At 38.0% G+C, this 13,090-nt stretch overlaps 1 protein-coding gene across 4 annotated transcripts in view; it reads right to left on the bottom strand.

The window, feature by feature from the left end:
* Positions 1 to 13,090, bottom strand: part of ppargc1a (peroxisome proliferator-activated receptor gamma, coactivator 1 alpha) — a 697,135-nt gene that overhangs the window by 182,972 nt on the left and 501,073 nt on the right. The gene's annotated exons all lie outside the window — the stretch shown is intronic.

Here is a 13,090-nt window from a genome sequence, read left to right as displayed (position 1 = left end):
GCTGAAATCATTACCAAGTTTGAATCTATAATTTCAGAGACAGTTAAAAAGGAGGTAACAACTGCTCTGAAGCCATTGGAGGATAAAGTTTCTTCGCAATGCGGGACTATTTTGGACCTGGAACATTCGGCGAATGAGCATGATAACTAGATTCTGGATTAGTGGTGCTGGAAGAACACAGCAGTTCAGGCAGCATCCAAGGAGCAACGAAATCTAGATAGCTAGCCTCCAAGCTAATGTTAATGTGTTATCTGCTATGGTCGAGTCTCTGACTAAGAAATGTGAAAACCTGGAAGCCTGCTCCAGGTGGAATAATATTCGACTTGTGGGTTTACCTGAGGGATTGGAGGGTCCTCACCCCACAGAATTTAAGGCCCAACTTTTATAGGACTTGGAGGAAGTGGGGAATGCAGATACTGGAGAGCAGAGTCAAAAAGTCTGGTGCTGGAAAAGCACAGCTGGTCAGGCAGCATCCGAGGAGCAGGAGAGTCAATGTTTCGGGCTCAGAGTTGAGGCTAAATCCATGTTAGATAGGGCTCATCGCACATTATGTGCTAAACCAAAAGAAGGCTAGTTATCTTACTCGATGGTTGTCAGGGTGAACCAGTTTCAAGTGAGAAATCACATTCTACACTGTGCTGGAAATGCTTCTCCCCTTGTATATAATGGAAGGAGAGTATTCATTTTTCTGGATTTCACTTTGACTGCGGCTAAGTAGCATGCGGTTTTAGCCTCGGTAAAGAAGGAGTTACACTTATGTTCTAATGTTAAATTTGGCCTTTGTTATCCAGTGACATTACATATCAAGTGGCCTAACTCATAGGTTTGATGACCCGGGTCGGGCTATGGACTGTGTAAATAAAAACCATAAAAAGGTTGCGGTTCCAGAGCCAGATTGATGCTTGGGCCTAACTCGGCTGATTAAACATTAGCTTTATGCTACCACGGACAAAGACTACATTTCCCACTGTGGAGATCAAGATGATCAGTATACTGTGTTTATGGACTTGGATTTGGTATTCTTCTTATAATTGACTTCGTTCGCGAAGAAGTACATGTTGTTTTACTCAAGATTTTATTTTGTCGAAATGTTGCTTTACTGGTACCAAAGAATGTAGAGTTGAATTGTTTAACTATACACAATATATATTTTTATTGCATTTACATTTTCACTCATTTTTGCTTTGTAGTTTTTGTACAGTTAACTTACATTCCCCGAGGTCGCCGTGTAGCTTGCTTGAGCTCCAAAGGACGACAGGTTCTTTTTACTATGGGGGGAAGAGAGCACACACCCATCTCGAGGATGCTTCTGCTGGGAGGGGAAGGGTTTGGTGGGCAGGCATTCCATTTGGAGGGATACTGCTATGGCGGGGGTGGAATTTGTTTTGTTCTGATGGTGATGGTGATGGTAATGGGGTTGGGGTGGGTGTAGTGCGGCACATACCTCACTTTTACAAGGTTTACATTTGTTTATCTATTATTGCACTTTTGGGATTTTACATGCGATTATTACATATGACACAGTTTAATGCTTCACCACCTTTGGTAGGTGGGGACATTAAATTTACCAGTCTGAATTACAAGGGTCTGAACAACCTAATTAAATGCAGTAAGGTTTTACATTATTTACGCCATCATAATGCCCAAATAATTTATTTACAGGAAACCCACTCGAAAAATATAGACAGGCCTAAGTTGAAACGAGGTTGGATTGGATAAGTATATTTTTCCTCCTTTTCAAGCAGATCTAGAAGAGTTGCTTTCATTTACAACAGATTTTTGACTTTGGCTAATATTTATGCTCTCAACTGGGAAGATGAGGGTTTTTTCAGACAGTTTCTTTCAATGGTATCAAATATATCTTCACACCAGTTAATTTTGGGAGGAGATTTTAACTGTTGATTGAATTCTCACTTAGACCGCTCTTCCTCTATTCCAAGTGCCCAGTCCAAATCTGCTAAAATAATTAAGACTGTTATGGAGGAGTTTATTGTTGTTGATCCCTGGTGGTTCTTTAATCCCTCTAGCAAGGGATTTTTTTTTCACACGTCCACCACACTGTTACATGTATTGATTTCTTTTTGGTGGATGACAAACTGCTCACATCTATTTCTGATTGCAAATATGATTCAATTGTTTTATCAGACCATGCATCTGTCTCTGTGAATGTTCGCTTTCAGAAGTTTTTTAATACATGCTCACCTTGGCATCTCAATACCAGCATACTCTTCGAGAAAGATTTTGTTAATTTTGTCTCTCAGTGGATAGATTTTTTTTTAAAAGTAACAAAATCCCAGACATTACAGTTTCCTTGCTATGGGAAACCCTGAAGGCATTAACCAGGTGTGAAATTGGCATGGTTAGCAAACGTCTATCTCAATTAGACTCTCTTTATGCAATCTCTAAGTTTTCAGACATATATAAATAACGCATATCCCTCCAGGCCGAGTATGATGTTATAATGTCACAATGCACCACTGAGCTTTTACTTCACTCCAGGTCTAAATTTTATGAACAAGGAGACAGAACTAGCAAATTGTTGGCACATCAGTTGCGCGAAATGTCCTCATACCAATGAATCCCACAAATTAAAGATAATCCAGGTGTTACGTCAGAAATCAACACGACTTTTAAGGAATTTTACATTTCACTTAATACATCCGAATGTTCTTCTGCTACAGCAGATATTGATACCATTTTTGATAAGATTAATGTTTCTACTATTGTTCAAAATGTAGCAAAGGAATTGGAACAACCAATCACAGCAATAGAATTTGACGTTGCAGCTAGATCACTACAAAGTAGTACAAGTTTTCCAGCTGAGTTTTATAAAACATTTTGGAAAAAGCTGGCTCCACTTTGGTAGGTGTGCTTGTTGAAGAGTTTAATTCTGGCTGTCTTCCTCAAACTTTAACTCAGCCATCAATTTCTTTACTTTTAAAGAAAGGCAAAGATTCCTTAATGTGTGGTTCATATCGTCCCATAATGTTGACTTTAAATCATTGTCAAAGCTATTGGCCTGACGTTTGGAAACCATCCTTCCATCTGCCATATCCTTGGACCAAACTGGATTTATTCACAACAGGCACTCCTCTTTTTTATTTTATATGGGCATTTAACGTTGTTTACAATTCTTCCCCTCCACTCACCCTGAGGCTTTGATATCTTTAGATACTGAAAAAGCCCTTGATAGAATGGAATGGAATTATTTTTTCTTAACTTTGGAGAAGTTTGGCCTTGAGGAAAATTTTATTTCTTGGATCAAACTACTCTATGCATCATCATGGGCCTCTGTTAGGACAAATAACCTGAATTCTGATTATTTCCACCTTTATCGTTCCACTAGACAAGGTTGTCCTTTTAGTCCACTGCTGTTTGCTATTGTAATTGAACCTCTGCCTATTGTTCTACAGATTCATCCTGATTTTTCTGGCATTATTACAGATGGTGTGGAGCTGAAGGTTGCCCTCTGTGCAGACGACCTTTTGCTATTTTTCTCGAACTTATCTCTCTCCATTCTTTTAATTTTAGAATTTTTCAGTAAGATTTCTGGGTATAAATTTTGGAGAAGTGAGGTATTTGCTGTCAATAAATCTGCCAGGGAATACCCACTAGATAATTAACCATTTAAAACCGCCAAATCTGGCTTTGTTTATCTTGGTGTACACGTGGCAAATACAAGGTAAGTTGTACAGGAAAGATTTTGAACCATTACTGATACAAATTAAACAAGACTTTGAACGATGGTCTTTCCTTAATTTATCTGTTACTGCTAGAATTAATTCCATTAAAATTAATATTTTACACAATTTTCCTATTTATTTCAATGCATATCAATTGTTCTCTCTCTTTCCTTTTTTCCAGAAAGTAGACAGTCTCATTCTTGAATTTATTTGGAACAATAAAAACTTCTAGGTTATGAAAACAGTTACAGAGGCCTAAGGTATAGGTGGAATGACACTGCTGAATATTTTGTTTTATTACAGGGCAGCAAATATTAGAACTTTGAACTATTAGCTCCAATATGAGAACCTTGATACTCTCCCAATTTGGTTGACTATTCAGGCAAATTCGACCCATCGAGTAACACTGAAGGCTTTATTGCAATCACCTCTTCTTTCTTCAACCTCTATTTACACGAAATTTGGTTTCAATTTAGCCGCCACTTTGGCTTTCAGTCATTTTCTACCAAGGCGGCAAATCATATTTCTCCCCTACTTGTTATGGACAGTGCCTTTTCTGGTTGGGCTAAGTTAGGAATAAAAACTGTGAAAGACTTATATGTTAATGGTGTTTTTGAATCTTTTCAGCAATTAGTTGATAAGTTTTCACTTCCTAAAAGCCTCTTCTTCAGATACCTCCAAGTTCGCAGTTTTGTCCGTAATTCATTTCAGGTTTTCTAGCCCTTCCTAATGATTCTGATATTGACATCTTTCTAGAACCACTTTCTTCATTAAATGGGGCTACTTCAGCTATTTATTTAAACATTCATAAAGTATGCTCAGATTCTTCTGATTCGACTATAACTTTCAGGGAAGCAGATCTGGAAGAGGTAATCCTGGATGATGTGTGGGATGAGATTTTATAAAGGGTGCACAGATCTTCTATCTGTGCAAAACATTGTTTTATTCAATGCAAGATTCTACACCACGCCCACTACACCAAAGCTTGACTTGCAACAATATTTGAGGAGGTGTGTCCATCCTGTGATCAGTGCCAATAACCCCAGCAAATTATACACACATGTTCTGGCTTTGCCCTTCTTTAAGTAGATATTGGACTGAAAACTTTGACATCTTATCTAAGGTATCTGGTGAAAATCCTACTCCTAATGTTATTACTGCTTTGTTTGGTGTGTCACCCTTTTTGCATAATCTTTCTTCCTCTAAAAAAGACATGATAGCATTCACTACCCTATTGGCCAGAAGATTGATATTGTTAAAATGGAAATCCCTAATTCTGCCTATTCATATACACTGGGTTAGAGATGTTCTAGATTTTCTTAAATTACAAAAGATTAGATTATCCTCATCTGGCTCCTCTAACAAATTTCCAAAAATCTGGAACCCTTTTCTTTCATATGTTAAGGGTATTGTCTTTTTAACTGTTCCAGACGGAGATATCCACTGTTCTGGTGATTTTTTTTCTTTTATTTTCTTTCTTTTTCTTCGCTAATGCAATTATCTTACTGCAAGTCTAATTTATTATGGTTTTGTGTTTTGTATATGTTTATTTTTATTAGGATTGTTTGTCTTTTTTTCTGTGTGTTTTTGGGGGAGGTATATGCCATCGGGAGGGTGTTTGGGGTTATGTTTACAGTTGTTTACTGCTTGTGATTGCATCTTGTTCTGCTGTCATTTTTTGGAGAAAAACCAATAAATCTTTTTAAAAAGATGTGCAAGGCAAGATTTTCACACAAAGAATGGTGAGTGCCTGGAACTGCTGCCAGAGGAGGTGGTGCAAGCAGACACAATAGCAGTGTTCAAGAAGCACCTGGATGAATACATTAATAGGAAGGGAATAGAGGGATACAGATCCTGTCAGTGAAAACGGTTTTAGTGCGGAAGGGCAAATGCGGCAGTGTAGGTTTGGAGGACTGAAGGTTACTGTGCTGCATTATTCTTTGCTTTTTGTTCTTCCTGTAACCCTTGATCCCCTTATCAATCAAGAACCTTGAATACACTCAAAGACTTGGCCTCCACAGCTCTCTGTGGCAATGACTTCTGTCGATTAATCACCTCTGGCTGAAGAAATTCTTCATTTCAGTTATATATGTTTGCTCCTTCACTCTGAGGCTGTGCCTTTGGGTCCTAGTCTCTCTTATATTGAAAGCATCTCTACATTCACTTCATCTAGGTTTCTCAGTATTCTATCAGTTTCACTCAGATCTCCCCCTCCACATCATCCTTCTCAAACTCCATTGAGTATAAATCAAGAGTCCTCAACCGCTCCTCATACGATAAGTTTGTCATCCCCAGGATCATGCTTGTAAACTCTGCTGGACTCCCTCCATTGCCAGGAGACTCTTCTTTAGATACAGAGCACAAAACTACCCACAATATTCAAAATGCAGCCTGACCAGAGCCTTATACAATCTCAGCAATACACCCCAGCTCCGGTATTGTAGCCACTTGAAATGAATGTTAACATTGCATTTGCCTTCCTAACCGCCAACTGACCCTGAATGTTAACCTGAAAAGAGAGTCCAAGTCTTCTTGCTTCAGATTTCCAAAGCTTTTACCCATTTAGAAAATAGTCTAACATCTCTATTCTTCCTATCAAAGTGCATAACCTCACAATATCCACTTTGCATTCTATCTGCCACTTGCCCTCTTTCTTAGCCTTTTCAAGTCCTTCTGCAGTCTTCCTGCTTCATCAGCACTATCTGCCACTACAGCTATCCTTGTGTCATCTTCAACCTTAGCAACAATGCCCTCTGTTCCATTGTCCAAATGGTTAATATATAATGTGTATAGTTCTGGTCCCAACATGGACCCCTGCAGAACTTCACTCATTACCAGTTGCCATTCTGATAAAGACCCCTTCTGCCAGTCAGCCAATCCTCTATCTATGCCAGTACCTTGCCCCTAACAACAGGACTCTTATTTTATTTAGCAGTGCCTTGTCAAAGGTTTTTAGGAAATCCAAAATAATCACATCTACTGGCTCTCCTTTGTTTAACTTAATCCTTACCCCCTCAAAAGAAGTCCAGTAGATTTGTCAGACATGACTTCCCCTTGATAAAGCCTTGTTGACTCAGCCTTATTTTACCATGCACTTCCAAGTACTCTGCAATCTCACCCCTTATAATGGACTCTAGTCTGGTTAACATGACATCAGTCTTGGTAAGATTTTATAGTTTCTTGCCTTCTGCCTCCCTCCCTTCTTAAGCACGGGTGCTATATGAGCCTCTTCCTGTGCTCAGGATTCAACTCAAAATGGTACACTTTGTTTCTCACTTTGTTGTACACCAGTCTTTTGAAAATGTTGCTAATTAAATAAGCAAATTGAGTAACTCGTTATGCATTGTATAGAAGTCACAGATAACAATTTAGAGTCTTAGAAAATGTTGTACTATCATAGGAGACCAACTACAATTCATTATTTGTGCTGGGTTTCCAAAATTAATACAACATTTAACAGTTTACAGTAATCTGGTAATTGTATTTTACTGGAAGTCTGAGAAGATGCCTTAAAATATAATTGAGTTAGTATTTATACAGCTACAGATACTCCCAATAATTTATTGCTCTTTTACTTCTATTTCTTCTGTCATTTGGGACCACTCATTAACAAATGCCTCTTAGGTAGATCACAGCAATATGCTACAACTCAACAGATAGCTTCAAAACTATGCAGCAAGTTAGATCAGCAATCAGCTCATTGCATTCCTTTTGTTCACACTGTCATAAAAGGGTGAACAGTCTGTTGCCATTTTTATTCAACTGATTGCTAAAGCTATTTTAATTTCATTCCAATGACTCACACATTCCTGCTTTAATATGAATCGACTGAGGTTCTGTGAAAAAATGAGCAAAATACAAAAATATTATACTGCTTTTGAATATTTTCACTGTGATTTTCCTCAGTTTATTAATTAATATTTACAATTTGCAATTGTGGTTATAACTTTACTAATTTCTGGAATAGGGTAATGCTTCAAAAGAGTTAATGTTAGAAAGCATGATCTAATGATCTCATCTGATCTTGGATGAGTCGGAGGAATCTAGCTTTAAAACTCAATGAGGCTGGAAATGTCAGGTCCTGCTCCTGTTAGTCTTTCCCGATAATGTAATTATCCAATGTAACTTGTATATAGCTCTAACACATAATTAATTTCATCTCGCTTCTAAGGATGTATCTCTTCACGTTAAGATCCAATAGGGGGTTTTCCTTCGTCTCTGTTAACCAAACATACCCTTAGACATAGAATGGAAAATGAGAATTGGTGACAATACTCTACTCAAACCACAAGCTGCCAATAGCCCATATCATAAATATGGTTATCAATGGTGAGAGATGTTAAGAAAAAAATGGGTGAAAAGAAGAAAAAATTCAGAAGAGAGCACCAAATAAAGAACACTGCTGTTTCAGAATACTCAGAGAGCCAGTCAATAACTACAAGCTGCAGAAACTAGTCTGCAGGACTTTTGGAAAGAACAGCTACACAAAAGCTGGGCTTCAGGCTAAAATATTCATGTCAGAGATGGTAAGGGAAACAGTGCTAGAATGGCTAGGAAAAGAGTAAGAGGAAAAGTCATAATTCACAGTTTCTTTTAAGTTCTATAACAGAAGAAATTGTAGGGACAGTCCGAATTCAAGGTTTGGTTGATAAACATTTGTTTCAGAGCTCTGAGAAAAATGTTAAATTAATGGCACAAAAGATCAGGTTGACAAAAATAGAAGGTAAACATATGAATATATCAACATAGAAATAAGTAACAAGAGTAGGCCACTCAGTTCTTTGAATCCGCTCCACTATTCAAAAAGATCATGGCTGATCTGATTTGAATCTTAACTCTACAATCCTGCATACACCAAAAATCTTTCATAAAGAGGATCACTGACCATTGACAGTGAGCATTGCCAGTATATAAAGCATGCACCATGAGGTACAGTTCCAGTAATAAGGACCATTAAATTCATTTATATTCAGTTCATATCATCAATAACACCGTGGAGTAGATTTAAGTTGACAGAAGTGCAATATAAAATATTGCAAACACATGGGAAGATATTGAAAAATTTTAAGACAACGATAACATTAGGGAATATAAATAATACACTGTGCCGCCTCCTCCAAGTCTTTAATATCAATGGTAAATAATTGAGGCCTTCGGACTGTTCCTTATGTCAGTCCACTAGTTATGTTTTCCCAATATGAAGAAGACCCATTCATCTAACCCTCTGTCTTCTGTGCATTTACCAATCCTTAATCCATGCAAATACATAATCCCCGATGAGAGCTCCTATATTGTCCCTTTTATGTAGCATCTTATCAAATGCATTGTAGAAATCCAATACACTATATCTGCCAGATTCCCTATATCAGCTCAACTTGTTACATCTTCAAAGAACTGTCGCAAATTTGTCAAACAAAATTTCCATTTCACAATGTCATACTGGCTCTGTTTAATAATGTTAAGTTTTTCTAAATGTCTTGCTATTTCTCCCTTAATAATGGAAACCAGCATTTTCCAATAATATATGGCTATAGTTACCAGTTTTCTGTCACCTTTGCTTCTTAAACAGCGTTCCTACATTAGTGGCTTTCCAGTCCACAGGAACCCTCCAGTGAGATCAGGAATATTTGAACCAATATCTCCACTATCTCTGTAGTAAATTGCTTTAAAACCCTTGGATGCGGGCAGTCAGATCCTGCTGCCTTGACTGCCTTCAGACCTATTAGTTTGTTCAATATTTTGTCCTTCTTGATAAAGACTGTTAAAAAAAAACTTTCTTCCTGCCAGCACATTGCTTATCTGATATCTTTGGGATGTTTATAGTGTCCTTCATCACTTCTGCTAATAAAAAATATTGGCTGTTATTTCCCTTTTATCCATTATCAATTTCCTAGTCATACCTTCAAAGGATCATTTTATCTATTTTCTCCTTTATATACCCATAGAAGCTCTTGCTCTTTGTTTTTTTATATTTCTTACCAATTTGCTTTGACAATGACTTTTCTCCCTTTTTATTGACTTCTTAGTTATCCACTGCTGGTTTCAAAAACAATCAAATCCTCTGCCCTACCACTAGTGTTTCTACTCTGTATGTCTTGGTTTTTGATTAAGTGCTCTCCTTGACCATCTTTGTTAACCACAGTGGTTCATCCTTCTCATAGAGTCTTTCTTTTTCCCAATGAATTTTTGCAGACCATTATGAAATATCTGCTTAAATGTCCACCACTGCTCATCTACTGCTCTCCTCCCTTAGTCTATTTTCCCAGCCCACTTCCAACAACCCTTTCTTCATACAACTGTAATTGCCCTATTTAAATTGGGGACTCTGGTTCAAGACCTGAATTGCTTTCCCTCAAAGTGAATTTGAAATTCTACCATATTGGGATCATAACCCCTTCAGAAGATTGTTAATTACAGGATTTCCTACTATTCCTAGCTCATTATTCTTTAGGGTGTAGATTTGCTCGCTGAGCTGTAGGTTTGATATCCAGACATTTCATTACCTGGCTAGGTAACATCATCAGTGGCGACCTCCAAGTGAAGTGAAGCTGTTGTCTCCAGCTTTCTATTTATATCTTTCTCCTGGATGGGGCTCCTGGGGTTTGTGGTGATGTCATTTCTGTTCGTTTTCTGAGGGGTTGATAGATGGCATCCAGATCTATGCGTTTGTTTATGGTGTTGTGGTTGGAGTGCCAGGCCTCTAGGAATTCTCTGGCATGTCTTGCTTAGCCTGTCCCAGAATAGATGTGTTGTCCCAGTCGAAATGGTGTTTTGTTTTCATCCATGTGTAGGGCTACGAGAGAGAGAGGGTCGTGTCTTTTTGTGGCTAGCTGGTGTTTGTGTATCCTGGTGGCTAACTTTCTTCCTGTTTGTCCTACGTAGTGTTTGTGGCAGTCCTTGCATGGAATTTTGTAGATGACGTTGGTTTTGTCCATGGGTTGTACTGGGTCTTTTAAGTTTGTTAGTTTTTGTTTGAGAGTGTTGGTGGGTTTGTGTGCTACTAGGATTCCGAGGGGTCTTAGTAGTCTGGCTGTCATTTCTGAAACTTCTTTGATGTATGGTAAGGTGGTTAGGGTTTCTGGCTGTGTTTGGTCTGCTTGTTGTGGTTTGTTCTTGAGGAATCTGCGAAATGTATTATTTGAGTATCTGTTCTTCTTGAATACGTTGTATAGGTGGTTCTCCTCTGTTTTCTGAAGTTCATCTGTGCTGCAGTGTGTGGTGGCTCATTGGAATAGTGTTCTGATACAGCTTCGTTTGTGTGTGTTGGGATGGTTGCTGGTGTAGTTAAGTATTTGGTCAGTGTTTGTCGGTTTTCTGTATACGCAGGTTTGTAGTTCTCAGTTATCCTTTCTTTCGACTGTGACATCCAGGAATGTGAGTTTGTGTCGGTTTCTTCCTCCTTGGTGAACTTTTTGCCTGTGAGGGTGTTGTTGATGATGTTAAATGTCTCTGCTATCTTGTTTCGTTTTGTGATGACAAAGGTGTCATCTACGTAGCGGACCCAGATTTTTGGTTTGACGGTTGGTAGGGCTGTTTGTTCTAGTTTTTGCATTACCGCTTCTGCTATGAATCCTGATAGCGGAGATCCCATGGGTGTGCTGTTGGTTTGTTTGTAGACTATGGTGTTGAAAGTGAAGTGAGTGGTGAGGCACAGGTCCACTTGCTTCATGATGTCTTCATTGGTAATGTGATTGATGATGGTTGGTGTGTGTGTGATGCGCTCTTCTAAAAGTGTGGTCTAATAGATCTAAAATAGACTGTCCTGAGGAAATTCTGCAAGATACTATTCTAAGAAATAATCCCTGATGCATTCTACAAATTCATCTTCCTTGTTAATTTTGCCTACCTGATTTGTGCAGTCAATAGCAGGTTAAAATTACCCATGCTAATTGTAGTGCCCTTCTTATATGGTTCCATTAATACTTGATACTTACTTTGACCTATGGTGAAGCAACTCTTTGGAATCCAATTAATGACTCCCATCCATGACTTCTTATTCCTTATTTCTATCCAAACTGATTTCATATCATGATTTATTGCAGGACATTACCCATCACTCCACAGATCACCCATCACTCCCTTTACTAACAATGCTATCTCATCTCCTTTTCCATTTTACCTATTTTCCTCGAATGTTGAATGCCCATGAATATTGAGTTAGTCACCCAGCAACCACATTCCTTAATAGCTGTCAAGTCATATTCTATTTGTTTCTATTTATTTCTATTTGTGCCATTAACTCATCTACCTTGACAGAAATACTCTGTCCTTACAAAATAGATCCTTAAATTTTGACTTTACTTTAGTTACTATTCTATTCTAATTTCTGCTGCACTCTTTTGCATTCATTTCCTGCTCCTTTGGTCACACTTTGATATTCGCTTACCTCTTTACTATCTCTCAGCTCTGTTCTCTCATTTCTTTTTTGATGCGTTTTAAACTTACCTTCAATTGAACTCTCCCCTCCACACCCACACACTAATTAGTTTAAAGTCCTATTTACAGAAAAGAGATACAATACTTTGAGGAATTATTGATGAGTTTCTTGTTATGACTGTGATGAGATGAATGCACTAAGAATCAAGACCCATTACTTCACTAAGAAAACAATTTAGTGCAAATTTTTTGATTCAATTACCAAATGACAAATTCTTTCCTCTTTAGTACTACAGGTAGTTCTTGGATAATGTGCCTTCTGGCAGCACGACTTGCTTATAATGTTGATGAGGAATTAAGAAATGGTATTTTCAAGAACGCTTACCTCTTTTCACCGTAGCACAATTCCAATGGTGATCGTTTTGCGCACCTCTTTCTGAGCATCCGCCAATGTCAGCTACTGACAGAGCAGCTTTCTGAGAGAGTACATTGAGCAGTTTCCTGTGAAAGGTACACTATTCCTATTTATCCCTTTTTTTTTGAAAAGATAGAGGGGCATAGTGACAAGAATGTTACAAAAAGCAACCTGGTGATAAAATTGCAGGTGGTGAATGCAAAATAAATCTATAACACTGGAAGGGAAGCTACATCTTATAAAGCATTTGGAGCGGAATGGAAAAATCTGATTTAGCTCGCTTAACAGGAATGAAGGAGTTTATCCTAGGCACCATGATGACCCTCTGTCCCTGCATTAACAATATTTTTTAAAACTGCCATGTTAAATTTGCTTTTGTTTTATTGATAAATATGATCTATACCTTCATTCAGGCTGCGTTATACTTTGCATTAGACGTTTGGGTGATTTTTGAGCGACCAGGAGTGATATTTTTGCTGGTCTGCTCCAACCCCACTTTTCCCATAGACTCCATTATTTATATTATGTGATTTTCTATTAAGTGAGGTTTCACTGGAATGCAACTTCGGCATTATACGAAAACTACCTGTATTGTCAAAACAAAAGAAAAACCCAA

This window comes from Chiloscyllium plagiosum, chromosome 1 (genome assembly GCF_004010195.1).
Source record: "Chiloscyllium plagiosum isolate BGI_BamShark_2017 chromosome 1, ASM401019v2, whole genome shotgun sequence".
Taxonomy (NCBI): domain Eukaryota; kingdom Metazoa; phylum Chordata; class Chondrichthyes; order Orectolobiformes; family Hemiscylliidae; genus Chiloscyllium; species Chiloscyllium plagiosum.
The sequence above is the reverse complement of the archived record's forward strand: the minus strand, read 5'-3'. Positions and strand labels throughout refer to the sequence as shown.